General features: G+C 35.2%; 1 pseudogene; it reads right to left on the reverse strand.

The window, feature by feature from the left end:
• Positions 1-2,833: 2,833 nt before the first annotated feature.
• LOC144348150 (U2 spliceosomal RNA) lies at positions 2,834-2,939 on the reverse strand (annotated as a pseudogene).
• Positions 2,940-16,379: the final 13,440 nt, after the last annotated feature.

Below are 16,379 nucleotides of genomic sequence, written 5' to 3' on the forward strand. Positions count from 1 at the left end.
TTGTTGGAAAACGGTATATGTACTGATTCAAGTGTGACTTTAATAGAATAAGTACAGATAATATATACATTTCTTTCAATATTACTTACCTTTATGTGGAATCAGTAATTTGCAGTACTAACAGCAACGACTATAGCCAGTGTTAAATGACTGGCATACACGTACTTACCATACTATATTAATGACAATAAAAATAACACATTGAATCATGCTTATGTTTTTGCTGAATTGTCATTGATTAATATTTACCATTGTATTTTCTAGATTGAACGCAACATTTACAGTTCATTCAAAATTCAAAGTTGCGTTGCAAATATATCACGTTGATGCAGTGTAATAATGTCGGCGCCGGTAATCTCTTGTCGGTGAGCAAAAAGTATGGCCATTTGAACACTGCTATTACAAGACTGGTAGGAAGTAATTTGGGGAGAAAGTATTCAAAAATCAGTTTTTGGGGAGGCTGTTGCCATGGCAGTGGTGGGCCAGTATTATTTTCCAATTAGTAACGGTACGACCTGCCTGTCAAGTATGAGCAAATTCAGCCAAACCAAACAAATCACATAAGAGCTAAAAAAGCTATGTGAAAAATTACCTAACCTTTGAGGTCAAATTTCTCGGTAATGAAAATAAAAACAAACAAACAGTAATTTTTTGCCCACACTCAGGCTGAGTGGAATGATCTATGTCCGTAGTTTTTAATCCTAGAATGGTAGGATGAGATACCTTTGGCGCGAATATATATATATATATATACTTAACTCCCTGAGATAGGGGGGTTCAAATAAAATATTCTAGAACAGAATCAAGCAAACCAGTTATATACAAAAAAAACACGTGGGTGGTTCATTACAATATGAATAAATTGACACCCGAATCTAAAATGTATCAACGTCAAGAAAACTGCTTCTCTAAATTCACCACGTCACAAAAGAATCAAGAAAATATGTCATATTTACAATATTAATTAAATTATGTATGCCGAATAATAATAATGATACATGCATAGTTTGAAGTGAATCTGATTAAGTGTCCGTAGAAGGCATTTCAATCGACTGTCTATGAATCTCATTGAATGTAAGGAATCATATTTTTTCATTCGAATTGTTTGTGTGATGACATCTGTTTTTTGCATTGTATCTGCAGTTCGGACATCTTGTTTGTTTGTCATAGACTTTGCATCAACAAATGTTGGAGGGTATGAAGAACTTAACTTAACTCTCAGGGGTCGGATTCCAGTAGACTATACTGGAACAGACTCAAACATATAAGTTTTATGAAAAAACACGCGGGTATACATAAACTCAGCAGGAAACAAAGCACAACAGATACATATATGATATATATGGTTGACAATTTTAAATAAATTTAATAGGCTGAGAGGTATGGTAGGAATTATTGAATCCAAACCATTCATTCACATATTCCTAACAAGATTCTCCCTAATTTCTTAACGTTACGCAATTATCCTGGACATAAATTTTCTCATTTACAGCTCACAATTTTTAACTTCTCTGTTCTACTTATAAAATTAAGGATGTGTGACGCAGCATTGTAATATATTAATGAAATTCGGAGAAAATGTATCAGCTGTAAATAATTGAAATAGCTGTTTTAAATCATAACATAACGAAAATAAAATGAACAGTCATACAATATTTTTCGAAATCATAATGCCAAACTGACAGACAAATTGTTTTCATCAATGGTGTTTTAAAACGATATCTCTGACATGAGGGGAACAATCAAGTTCAAAGATTGCACTAACATCATGTCATACATGTACATTGCTGATTCAATTCCTAGTTCAAGGTTGTCAACTTATTGCCGCATACTATAAATAGGTGCCATAGATCTTTAAAGGTAGTCTTCCCTTTTTTTGCCAAGTTTAATGACAAAGAATGTCACCACTTAGGACGGGGTAATATGCACCAGACAATAGGATGTGGGTGGATGCCTGTGGAAAATATAATACTAAAAGTCCGCTCTATGTCGTCGAGTCGAACGTTGGCACCATCTTTGAGAGCAGTATTAATTTTGCTAGGACGGTAATTTTAGTTTTGGTAAAAAAAATATTATTCCTGACTTTTCGAACACTGCTTGACCAATTGCTTTGACATTGTATATGCAAACGTAGGTAGACCTCAATCAGATATTAGTGAATTTAATCGGTTAACGTTGGTTTTTCGGTCATTATGAACGTTTTGAAAAAGTGCTTATATGACGTTTATTGAACATCAGTTCATTAATATTTACTCAATGTTGATATGATCACATGTTCCAGTATTGGCATTTAAACTTAATTTCAACTCAGTTATATAAAAGTGATTTAACGTTAGTTCAACATAAATATACATGCATTGTTTCAATGTCAAAATCTACTAGTATGTTGATTCCATTTCCTTATTCAATCGATTTTCAACATCTAATTAATTAATGTGTGAATAATACGTTGATTTAACGTAGCTTCAACAAATTGGGTTGAAGACCCAAGCATCTACAATTGGTCGTTTGTTGGGTTCGCTTATCTAGCTAGAATCAACACTTGTTCAATTTACTCCAATGTTTTTGTTTCATTCCTAAAAAGTACCATCATATCTTTTAAACGATTCTGTGAGTGTCTTTCCGGTGGTTTGTTCTCTGAATAAAAATATGGTACACAAGCTGAAATAAAAAAAATGCGTAATAGAGGTGTATTTATTTATTTGGCGCGTATACGCGTGTACCGCGTTTAGGGTCGAATATTTTAAAATATATAAATAAAGGAATCTCATGAATTCATGTTACCTCAACTTGGAAACAGTATAATTTTAGTATGTATATATGGTATCTATTCTAAGTTTCTGCACTTGAAAAAGAGGTTTAATTTCATAAAAATAAGTAAGGATTAAGCTGATAAGAACAGATACTACACATAATCTTAGCCAAAAGGCCGATGGTAATTTATTTTGCTACTGCAATCTGAAAATACACATACAATACAAAATCTTGCAAAATACGTATTTTATTCTTTACAAAAACGTCATAGTTTGTTGGAAGGAAATTTAACTGAAATATAAATATAATTTGGTATTCATAGGTGAAGTATAAGTTTGTAATATTCAGACTAGTAGTAGTAGTGGTTATTCTTGTCAAACAATCTATTTATTTATTTGCGTTACATTTAAGTGTATACATTATGGCTTATGGCCAATGGTACTGATTAAAATAAGGAAGGATATTTGGAAAAGCTGTACTACAGCATGGATGTGTCTTTCCTACGCTAATCAGGCCGATGCGGAATAGATAGGGGTGCATAGGATTTGTTATCAACTGTTTTCTTTCAATCATAAGTGTTAATAATGCAACCTGGACATACTTACAGCCTAATTTACTCCCCAACCATCTGAATTATGGTAATATACATTTTGGATGTCTGAGCGTTCCCATGCACATGTACATGTTCTCTACACAATGAAAAATAAACGAGTAAACTCACGTGAGTAGTGAATAATAAGCAAAGACAGCAGCAATCCCGGTCTTGTTAAATAAAACATCTTGATGGCGATCATAGAGCATCTACCCCACGGTCTTACTTTGGTGTGTTCGGTAGCAGTGCTCAAATCCACCAAGTGATCCTTACCTTAAATTAAGTAACACGGGGTCACATGATCCCAATCATCCCAGAAAAAATGCGGCGGTACAATGCCCTCTACACATGATGTAATCACATATAGAACTCATGTCCTTACAGTTGCCTTGCTACGTATGTAGGATATGTAAGTGACGTTGTTGGGGTTTGAGGCTACAAGTGGGCGACTAGGGTAGACATTTAAGCACACTACACACTTTCTAGAATTAAATGGATTGTTCAACACAGCACTACACCATTGTATTTCTGTCACTAGCGAATATTACAGACACAGAACGCATTAATTAATATTATAGTAAAAATAGCAAACACAGAATATTTGTAAAACAACATAAAACATAGTAACAGCTTGCTATCACGGATGGCTCGTAACACGAGTTGTTGACAGTATCTCGGAGCCAGTGATGGAAATTGAACAAGTTTATTCCTCCAAATTGCAAAGAGGTGTTGTGTTTGTTCCGATACACTGTTTCGACTCACGAACTATGGTTGTGCGATCCGATCGCCTTCGTGTATGTTCGTTAGCCTCATGACGTTCGTTGGTCATTTTTTTCTGATCAGGAATTCATCCCCTCTCTCAATGAGCCAGAATCAGGCGAGAACAAGAAAGTACCATACGCTCCGGGTGTGTAGGTTTGGGGCTTTATTTTCCACCAATATGACTCTACTTCAAACTCAAAATAAAAAATAAAGCTGTAAAGCAAAGCCAAGGGCTACGTATTACCATGAATACCAACGAAACAACAGTTCGTATGGAGAAGTTGAAACGGAAACCAACTGAAATTTGTTTAGGTAAATTTGTTATTTTTAGATAGCATACAGCTATGGCAATATATGTTTTCAGAAAGCTTGTATATGATTGTTTACGTTTTGTGTGCTTCCAGGATTGAGTTTCTCGTTGCTCGTTCTATTTTTTGATTTGTTTACTGTTCGTTGAAAGTGAGCCTTTGTTCCGCAGATATAGTCCGTCAACGAACCCAATTCACAGCGCGTAGTTATCGTGAAGAAAGCGTTGAAAGATGACATTTCACGACATTCAAAACTTGGTTTCTGTAAACAGTAATTTGACTGTGCATAATAACTAATAAATTAAGAAATGTAAACCATTTAGTCAATTTACAAGTGTCAGATCTAAAAAGACCTTTATATCGTCAACAAGTGGTGAATTGTTTTCCCGAAATTGACAAAACAATTTCACCGATGGTGGGTGTTAAAGCAAGGGAGTCATCACCTGCGCATGCGTCAGATGGCCATAGCGTGTCATTGTGTACAAACAATAATCTACCCCTGAGCCTTTGCGTTTTTAGCGTGTGTTGTTATCCGCTTTAATAAAATGGCGTATCACGCAACTAATTTATGCAATGCAATCGCTTAGCTGAAAACGGAAGAAGAAAAGTACGACAGCGTATGTTTACATACGGGATATACATGCGTTCGAGTACAGTTATGTGTACCATTAGACTTTGCCTCTTGAGAGTGTGCCATTATCGGATTTGGGATAATCAATTAACTCCATGCATATTTTGCAAAGAATGTCATTGAGGTATTACTCAACACTATCTATAGTATTATTACGTCAGCAGTGAATAAACATATTTCTTTTTGGCATCACATTTTGTGGCGGTTAGATGTTTGTTAATTAGTTCAAAACTCCGTCCCGTGATACTAGTATATTATTAAAAAATAAACACTGGGGAAAACTTATATATATATTATATAAATATATATATAAGTATATACATTATATTCTGACTCTGACGTTGGTCATTTGAAAAAATAATTATAAATTACACATGATGATGAGCCTAGATAGTCAACTAATCAGTACACAAATGAAATACTCTGTCTACAACCTGTCACACAACCTGGTATGTCAATGTACGAAGACAATGTTTACCCACATCTAAATTCTTGGAAACATTCCTAATTAAGCACTAAATGCACAATAAATTTTGATCAGCTTTAAAAAGTACATAATATAGTGATCCAATGATATAATAAAGCTGGATATTCAACTAATCAGTATACAAATGAAATTCTCTGTCTACAACCTGTCACACAACCTGGTATGTTAATGTACGGCGAAAATGCTTACCCACATTGGGTTCTTGGAAACATCCCTAATTAAACACTAAATGCACAATAAAAAAATACATAATATAGTGAAACCATTTTTAATTGTATTTTTCTTGTTTCCTTCTCTCGATACCATAATATTCAGATAGTATTGGAGCAATACCTGTAACGTGTTTTGTATATGTGTCACAAGTAGAAATCGCAGCTAACTGCACTTCAACTAGGGGTATGATGTGCCAAAATACATCATGTTTATTTCACATTTAGGGAATGACTTTTCATTCATACATATTTGAATAGATTCTCAATTTTCAGAAGGTGTGTATCTTCAGATAAGGATCGATCAGTTTGGTAAAGAATTCTTGGATTTGATAGGTAACTGGTATTCTAGAAATACGTTAGCATGTGCTATAAAAAAATAATGTCTAAAAAAAGTTGCGATTCTCACATATGGTAAAATACGTATAGCTTAAACAGGGTCGACTTTGGTATAGAATCGGATTCTATTGTAATGAAAATAGCTATTTTATTAATAACTCAAAAAGTTATAGTTGGGTTCTCGTGATAGTTTGTTTGAAATGTAATTTTGGGAATGTTTTTTTTTTCTTTAGTTATTAACTAAACACGTTATGGCTATTTGCCCGTGAAATGTTCGGGAGGGTTAACCCTATAAACAAGCTATGGATGGTTTATTATCACAATTTCAGGAGGGGTTGCCATTGACACATATACCAATAGATTAGATTTGGTAAAGATGTAAATTCTGAATGACTTTTCATTAATAACTCAAAATCATATGGATGGATTGTCATGAAATTTACAGTGCGGATACTCTTAAAATGACAAAAGACTGATCATATCGATTTTATTTATGATAGGGGAATTTCCATTGACTTTGATGTTAGAAGAATTTTAAGAGGTTAACTGAAATAATACTAAAATATTAGAGAGATTTTGGAAACAGCTATTTTGTAAATGATTGTTTATTGAAAACGACACAAATTGAGGACGAATTTTCATAATATGTTCAGGAGGGGAGCAATCGATTATTACATTTTAGGCGAGAACTGGATCTTGTTGAAGAATTGGAGAATACCTAACCATTATTAGATTAATATCTGATTGTTTGAGTAAATGTCCAGTCTTTCTTTTAAAAAAAATAAAAATTATATCAATAACATAAATATGTTTTGAAGATTACGCAGAGTGTCTTCTAGTTAGGTTTGTGGATGACAAATACCTTTATATAAAAACGTTTTTGGACACGTGTTATGTGAACCAATTGGAGGTTTACTTTTGCAAAACTGAATTCTATCCTAATTAACAACATTAGTAGCATAACTAAATAAATCTATTATGTAACTTGTGTTACTGTCCATTCTTTAAATATTTCTGTCACAGTCGAAATCTACTCAAGAACAGCTAATCAAATATCAAAAATATTTTTGTTCATGTAGGTGCAATAGGTTATTCCAATTTTATTTGTTTATTTTGTAAAATCAAATAATGTCTGACACAAATATGTACTGCCCGTGCATCCCAACTTGGTAATGTGCACATAACACAGCGCCAAGTCCCGTATTCAATATGTACAGAATGTTACATTTCTACAATACAGTACAATAAAACTATGATATGCACAATATTCATTGTATGTCATACATGTTAATATATTTCTGTACAATGTTTTATAGTTTTGTCCCAATCCAATTAGATATATTTGGCACATTTTTACGTCAGCCATGACAAACTTATAGTTTTCAACATATTTGAAATATTCAACACAAAACTAATTTTTCCAACAAATCAAAAAGAAATGTTTAGAAATTGTTTTTTTGTCAGTAAATAATTTGTATCACTTCGTTTGCGGGTTCTTAACAAGTTTAAAGTTACATTAGTGTGGCACACTGATACTTTCGACTGATGGGCGCCAATATATTTGAATACAATTATAATAGCTAATTAGGTAGGTACAAGAATGCACACTGGTACAATTACGATGCCACAAATGAACTCCGCAAAATTATCAGGTACAACAATAATGGTTGGTATGGTTACTCGTCTCCAGCAATATCGCCTGCCCCTACAATAGTTCTGTGCTAAACCTATCCTTTCTCGTTAACTTTATACTTCGAATGTTTATACCCCCCCCCCCCGCCCCGCCCCCTCCAGTCAAAGTCTTGAGCATGAGAGTTGCTGGATTGTTAAGTTACGGACATCGAGTTACAAAAACGACCACGCCCATATAACATTTCATAAGCGTAAGCATTTCAGCCAAATATGGTTTGCAACGCCAAAAAAGACAAGATAGTGAAGTTCTTTATCAAACCTCCCATGTTCCAGCAAACTAAACCACGTGGTATATCAATAATTATTTATGCAGTAAATAAATATACAATCAATTCATTACGTGGTATATCAATAATTACTTATACAGTAAATAAATGTACAATCACTTCATTACGTGATATATCAATAAATATTTATGCAGTAAATAAATGTACAATTACTTCATTACGTGGTATATCAATAATTACTTATGCAGTAAATAAATGTACAATCACTTCATTACGTGATATATCAATAAATATTTATGCAGTAAATAAATGTACCTCCCATGTTCCAGCAAACTAAACCACGTGGTATATCAATAATTATTTATGCAGTAAATAAATATACAATCAATTCATTACGTGGTATATCAATAATTACTTATACAGTAATTAAATGTACAATCACTTCATTACGTGGTATATCAATAATTATTTATGCAGTAAATAAATGTACAATTACTTCATTACGTGGTATATCAATAATTACTTATGCAGTAAATAAATGTACAATCACTTCATTACGTGATATATCAATAAATATTTATGCAGTAAATAAATGTACAATCAATTCATTACGTGGTATATCAATAATTACTTATACAGTAAATAAATGTACAATCAATTCATTACGTGGTATATCAATAAATATTTATGCAGTAAATAAATGTACAATCAATTCATTATGTGGTATATCAATAATTACTTATACAGTAAATAAATGTACAATCAATTCATTACGTGGTATATCAATAAATATTTATGCAGTAAATAAATGTACAATCAATTCATTACGTGGAAGATCAATGATTCTTTTGATTTATCAAACACATTATATTACAATGTATTTTGTTGTGAAAATTGTGTGACGATATTCCAAGAAAATAGTTTCACCAGCCGGTTTGCTCAGGTAGTCACCAAAACAAATAAACGTGCCATGAGGCTCAATTGTCGAGATGTGTCGACCAATCTGCTATGTGTCTCATTAAACTTCCACTAAGGGTTTCGGCGAGACATTTGTCACATTTTTAAGCAAATCTATTAACTTTGCAATCGCTTTTTACGAATGTGAACGCTATTTTCAACAATAACATTTTGCAATCAGTTTGTATGACGATATGACGAAAAGCAGCACGAAAAGGTATTTTTTAGCATATACAAAAAAAATTCAATTTGTATTTATATATTTTCAGATTACTCGTAAAGCGATAGTTAGTGTCAATTGTTTTAGATCACTGTTGTCGGTCTGCTTGTCGTATTCGGGCTTTATTTACTCAAAATTTTATCTTTGGTTATTTTTTGTTATTTTTAGATTTTTTGTGAATTTCGAAAGGTTTTAGTTAATTAATTCACACGGTACAGTAAATGCACGACACTACCTCGTTACTAAATATATTTAAAACCATCTCTTGTTATTAAGATACAAAATGTTACAGAACATTATTTACTTTTAGATTATATTGTTTCATTGCAACCCAAAGCGGTTCTTTAGTTCAGAAAATTTCACATCAGTTTTGTTCTTAACAATTTAGGTAGAAGCGTATCCAATTATTGTGTATTTGTAATGACTAAAGCCATTGATATTTAAAAAGTTTGATTGATACAATTTCGTGTGGTATAGTAGTATAAAATCAAGTTTTAATTAAAGTCATATTTTTAAGTTCACAATATTCTTTGGAATAATAAATGTAGTTTTGTATTGTGTTTTTCAGCTAACAGTTATTTGTCTGTTGATAGAATTTGTATTTGAAGTAAGCCCAAGTTTTTAAATAAAGCACTCAATAATATGATTTACAAACACTGTATTATTGGAAGCTGTGTCTACTGGTACAACAACATATCTATCGTGGAGAGCAGAGAGACAATTGGATGCATCAGAATTTTTTAAACCAGACTTTGGTCGACTGTTGGCGCAGGATTCAAGTCCATCAATTCGACAAAACACTTCACTTTTGATATCCTTCCCCCACTCCAACAACAATATCCAGTTCTACCTCCTCTCATTTATCCCAATGTCTGGCATATTCTTCAAATGATTTTAAAATTGTGAATCCAGTTGATATATTGAAGTTCCTCGCACTTGGGTTCACTTACATCGTCTTTAAAGCGTATCATGTGGAATACTGTTCAGATAACTAGTAATAACGTGATAAACATGGGTATACTTTAAAAAAAGAGGTAAAGAAGTCACAGGCAGGCAGTTGGATTTGAAGGAAAATTTGTCATATAAAAGGTCTGTAATGCTTGTTTTATTTTACTTTTAAAATAAGAAAGGTTGTACATATACATGTACAACCTTTCTTAATTTAAAAGTTTAAGCCAGAATAGAAACACACTGGTTATTTAAAGAAGAAAATCTTTTTTAAAAATATCTTCTTATTATGGAATATATATTGATATTGATAGTATTAATCCTTTTATTGATGCCATTCGTCAGCTTTAGATTTAAATGAAGCTTTAAATTGTTTGTTATTTAATGGTAAGCTCAGTGTACAATATAGCCAGATGTGATTTAACCACTGACGGGTGATAGCCCAGAGTGAGTTAGGCATCCTGCTGGTAAGCAAGCTATTTTCATGCGCACTCAATGCAGATTCCGTTCCTATGGAGTTTTCTTTTACAACATGTGCGTAAACGTAAATTGTATTGATTCTTCTTTCCTGTGCGTATTTTATGTATTTGTCATATTCAAAAGACCTCGATTGTCTCAGTTTTGAATTTGAACAGAATCTAACAGCATTAAAAAAACATTGTGAACAACATGAATTCATTCCAGGGAAAATACTTCCGGGGGGAAAGTGTAGCCATATGTGATAATGAAAAATGATCAAATGTATATTACAGTCTGCATATTAGCTATAGGACCATAGCTCTTCTTGTGTAGGTCTTTAGTCTTTGTAAAGGTATTTAATCATCATGATTGCTACATTTAATGCCCGGGTTCCACAGCCAGTTGAAAACTGAGGGCGATAATCATCCTTTAAATTTTGCTAAAATGGTCAAAAAAATGTTATATAACACAATCTAAATTATCACCAATCGAGGAATACCATGTATATTAAACACTGACGATAACGAAAACCTATGACAAAAAACGATGTGTATTTTGTTTTCCTGAAATTTGGGTCGCCAGATCGGACATAACTTTAGTAAAGCTGCCATTTTCATCAGAACGAATGATAACAATTTGAAGCAAATATAGCGTAAAGTTTTGCCAGCTACAAATGTGTGCTTGGACTGCTCACAGCCATTTGAGAAGAAAGTACAGGAAAGGGTCTTTACATGCATGTAGGACCATTAAAGAAAATAGACAACAAAAGTAATATAAGTACCGATAAATAAAATACTAATCCGAAAAGTTCAACTTTAGACTTCATATCTCACAAAATTAATAAAACACCATCACAAAGACTGAAGACCGACACAAGCAAAGCTATGGACTAAAATCTACCCGTATATATGCATAAATGTCTGGGGCTTCTCACGTTGGGAACGCGAGATTTGTAAGTATTTTTAATTTACTGTAAATTGCGGGCTTTTATATATTAGAGGAGCGCCCACTACGTCTACTTATTTGCATACTGCAATCGATATTAGAAAATAGCGGTTAGTCTCACGTGGCAAATCAACCACCGCCATCACGATAATATATCGGACAGTTTATGAGGGTATGTTTTTTATAGAATTCGTTCCTAGATAATTAAATGACTTGCAAACACGAATACAACTATACCAACAGTGTAGTACCGGAACATTGTAGATGCGGACGAAATAGTAGGCTCCAAAGGAAAGTCCATTGTTCCCAAAACGCAGTAATGGTCCGACAGATCGATCACCTGCATTGGGGTTCGGCAATTTTCGGAATTCGGGTACTCGTAACTGAAATCACGCAGTCTTGCACGATTACAGATCCAAAACGGATCATCTGTAATTCGGATCGATTCCAGGGTTGCTTTAGTCGGCTGCAGATGTTGGTTGTGGTAGGTCACATAGTCTAACCAGGAACCGCCGTCACCTGATATTAAGGTGTTGTTTTCACGATCATATGTCACTCTAAGATCGCCAACTATTTCAGGCACCGTGACGTCCATAACATGCAGCACTGCTTCGGCGTGTTCCGGCATCTCGACGTAATCGGCATTAAAGTCGCCGCCGAATATCACTGGTTCATTCGCGGGAATGTCAAGCCTTTGTAAGAAGAATCTCATTTCCGATGCCTGAACGATCCGCACCTCCGGTCTCATACCTCCGTCTCGCGATTGTAAGTGTGTGCCAAAGATGTGATAATTCCGGGTGACGTCATCGACGGTTTTTTCCACGTTTACATAATCGATTCCCTTGGATGAGAACAGATCAGTATCCGTTCGATACACGGCTAGTAATACCGCCTCGTCGTGTGCAACTATTGGCCATCTTGATGAGGTGAAGCCACCGCCATTCTCTAGTCGAATTAACTCATTTTCTTGGGCATCGATTCCAACCGTCGGTGTGTTGTATATAAATCCGTGATGGGCCAGGAGCTCGCGTAAATCCAAGACATCGGGGAAACATCCTCCCATCATAAGTTCCTGAAAAATAATGACGTCAACATCGCCAATGTTCTCGAAAATAAGATACGGTAATCGACAAGTGCGTTCACGCTGACCAGACTGCCAATATATATAGTTCAGTTCCAAAATATTATAGCTTAACACTTTGATGGTTGTCGCTGGTGTTGGGTCGGATAGTGGTACTGGCGGCTTAGCCTCGCACAACACACGTGTGCCGTTGTTGCATGTTTCTCCTTCATACGTAATCGGTTCAGTGCAAATATAATTGAAGTCGTAGAGGGCGCAGTAACTCTCATTCGCTAGACAGCCAGGAACGTCGTCTGAAATGCAAAGAATCAAGTCGAGTGAAAATGTTAGATTACCGAATGTACGTACATAAACTGTACATTTTAGTCGTTTTCGCCGTGAAACAGATGGTAGTACATACTTCATCAGACCATGAACTCACTAGTTAGTCAATGTCCAATCTTATGTAGCTATATGCTCCAATTTGTATTTATTTGTTCCCATATTTTATTTATTACCAATTTTGTTTGTATATGTTTAAAATTTTGGTTTAAGCATAGACAGGATAGTATACTATACTTTAGACTATACTGTGTATGTTTTAAGCGTATGGTGATGTAGTATTTGAAAAAATGAATCAAGTAGAACTAAAACTAAACTTACATAAACGACAATATGAATAAATAAAATATAGAAAATAACTAAAAAATAAGAAAAAAATAAAACATCAAATGTTAATCAGATTGGTCAACGGTGAGAATATCATAGAATTGTATGTTGTATGCGTTACACCTACCTAACCAGACGCGCAGTCCCTCTAGCGATGGATTATCGCATGCTATTTCTTCTCCCAATGGGTTTTTATGTAGTGCTGGAAAACAAAGTGAACAAAATGGTCAAATAACAGGGTATTAAAAAAATGGCGTGCCATGCCTCCTACATCACGAGAGCACAGATCGGCTGAATTTACTGTGAAAGCTTAATTTGAGTGTTATTAAACCTTCACGTCAGAGCGACCAAGTTCGGGGAATTCTCCACCTTTCTATCGAACAAAGACACACAGAGAATCAAATCGTTTCAACCTCTAATCTCAGTGCCACGTCGGAACTCTCCCAAGACCGCGTCAACTCTGCGTCAAGGCTGCCCCAGGACTGCTTGCCTTCTGGTGAGCTTGCCACAACTAACTGAGATCAGCTTTATTCACTTTTCCAACTGTTAACCAATTACAGAGAAGTTTAAGAGCTCGAGGCGTGGCCTCCACACATATAGCCAATTACGCAAAGTATTTAACACGCCTTAATGTCTGATTAATTGCCCCCGATGTCGGGACATAACTCTAATATTTATAGGCGCCTCGTTGACTTAACCAACTTCCATAGTCGACCATTATATCAGCCAGTTGTTCCATTTACTAATTCCCTAATACGAATGAACCTGATCATGACAAGTTACGAGCAGATGTGGGTTATCCAGAGGTCATCATTGAAAGTCGCAATGGCCGCTAAAAGCGACCTCACCTAAACACATGAAAATATAAATCATGACATTACTACCGTAATATTTAAACCATGGAACTAGTATGAGTGGTGCAGATTTACACGGTCAAAATCTACTTTTAATGCGTGCTCATTTATCGCTAGTTCACTAATGAATGGCACCACGTGAAAATAATCATACCGGTATTGTTCTTTACTGTAAACGAACAAGTCTACAATGCTGATTGGCCATTGTCGGTAAACAAAATATATCCCATAACACAGCGTTAAAGGGAGTGTTCGATAAGAGTTGTATGCGACGTATACGACATGTGTGGAATTACGCGAAATTCGAACTCTGCGTGCATGACGAGATGTGAGTTAAAACTGAAGTGGGTGTATGTACTCGGACAAGGACGGTGTACTTTACTAGCACCAAAGTTGAATCATGAAAAGATAACATTATGGTCGGGTTGCGTTACAGAACAATGACGACGATCAAAGGTTACATGGTTTACTGACACCGATTTGAAGTAAGGACAGAGAAACGCATTGGCAATGACCAACTATGCACAATTACGAGGCAGATGAGGTTATGCAGTTGAATTTGAAACTTAAGTCTTAAATGACAGTGTCAATAAATCGTGTAGCCGCAATTAAAAATTATTAGCCCACTCATCAAATAACGTTCCACTAAACGACTCTCTGATTAGTACGACTCAATCAATGGTACAGTGTTAGCTATACATACTGAAAAAGGCGAATGAACTCACCTGAGTAGTAAATAATGAACAGAGAAAACAGTAATCTCGGTCGTGTTAGGTAAAACATGACGATGATGATACAGACAGAGAAGCATCTACAAGATAGTTATATATTGGTGTGTTTGGTATCAGTGGTTTAGTGCGTCAAATGGCGCTTTTGCCAAGCTATATATAAGTACTGCGATGTCACATGACTCTAATCAACACAGTGATTTGGAAAAAGTAGGACGATGCGATGCAGGCCAACCATGATGTAATCACATAAAACTCATCGCCTTCTGATAGTTGCCTGGTTACGTATGTACGATACGACACGTTGTTGGGGTTCCGAGTCACACGTGGTCGACTGCAGAGAACACGATGTACGCACACTCTACACGCTTTCCAGAACATCATGACGGTACAAAACTACATTATCGCATTTATCGTGACTACCGAATATCAAACGCAGACAATATTATTATCATAAAGTAGTTTTACTAGTAAATACCAGGCAACTATAGGATAAGTCGCAGTCAACGCTGCAGGCGTGTAATAGCAACGGACAGCAACTGGGATCGACATCTGCGTCATATATCACGCATTTTGGTTGATTTTTCATCCTGGTATTAGACACCAACAATATGCTTTATTGAGACGTGGTTACTAGAAGAAGAAGCCGTGATTTGAGATGTTTTAACTGGAATTTATGGCAACTAGTTATTTTATTATAATATGCTATTTTAATAACGTTATACAACAAACAAAAACTAGCGTGGTTCGTTCTAACATTTTCTCCTTAATCACTGAGCTACTACCGTTTGCGGCGCTCTACTGTGTAGTGGTAAATACCACCCTGCTTCTTCTTATATAAGCGAAAATTTAAATTATAAAGCTAGCCCAAACTTTTTTTTTCGAAATTTAATCTTTAATTGCCCAAAAACTAGGTTAAGATGATTGATTGTCAAATGAGAGATTCCAAACACATGTTAACAGTCGAAGTGTCGTCATAGTAACAGTAGGGTATGAATCGGTCACAGGATCAGTTTGGTAAGTTTCCAAAGGGAAGTCCATGACACCCAGTACACAGAAGCGGTCGATTACTTGGCGGCTGTTGCGGTATTCTTTCGATCCTTGATAAATATAGTAACGTGGTGGTGCTTAAATAAAACAAAGCAGCTCACAAATCCTAGTAGGGTTTTACCTACCGTGGTCCTAGCCGCCTGTTGACGTCTGCGTCACATTTTGATTTTTCTTGTTCACGCGGTCGTACGTCACTATAAGAGTGTCTGCCAGTGGTGGCGCTGTCACGTCTATAGCGTGCATGATCTTTTCAGCAAGTGTTGGCTGATTAACATAATCTGCATTGAAATCACTGCCGAAATTAATGGCTTCCTCATTCTAGTTTGAGTATGAATGCCCGCATCTCCATAGATTGTGCTTTCGAATGTCGTTTCGCCTATCCCCATACGACTGCATTACAAGTTCCAAACATATGATAAGGTCTAGTGACGCCGTTAACATTTTTTCTCGATGTCCGCATAAGATACGTCTTTAGAAGCGACAAAATC

This window comes from Saccoglossus kowalevskii, chromosome 7, assembly GCF_978046115.1.
Source record: "Saccoglossus kowalevskii chromosome 7, keSacKowa6.1, whole genome shotgun sequence".
NCBI classification, from domain to species: Eukaryota; Metazoa; Hemichordata; class Enteropneusta; family Harrimaniidae; genus Saccoglossus; species Saccoglossus kowalevskii.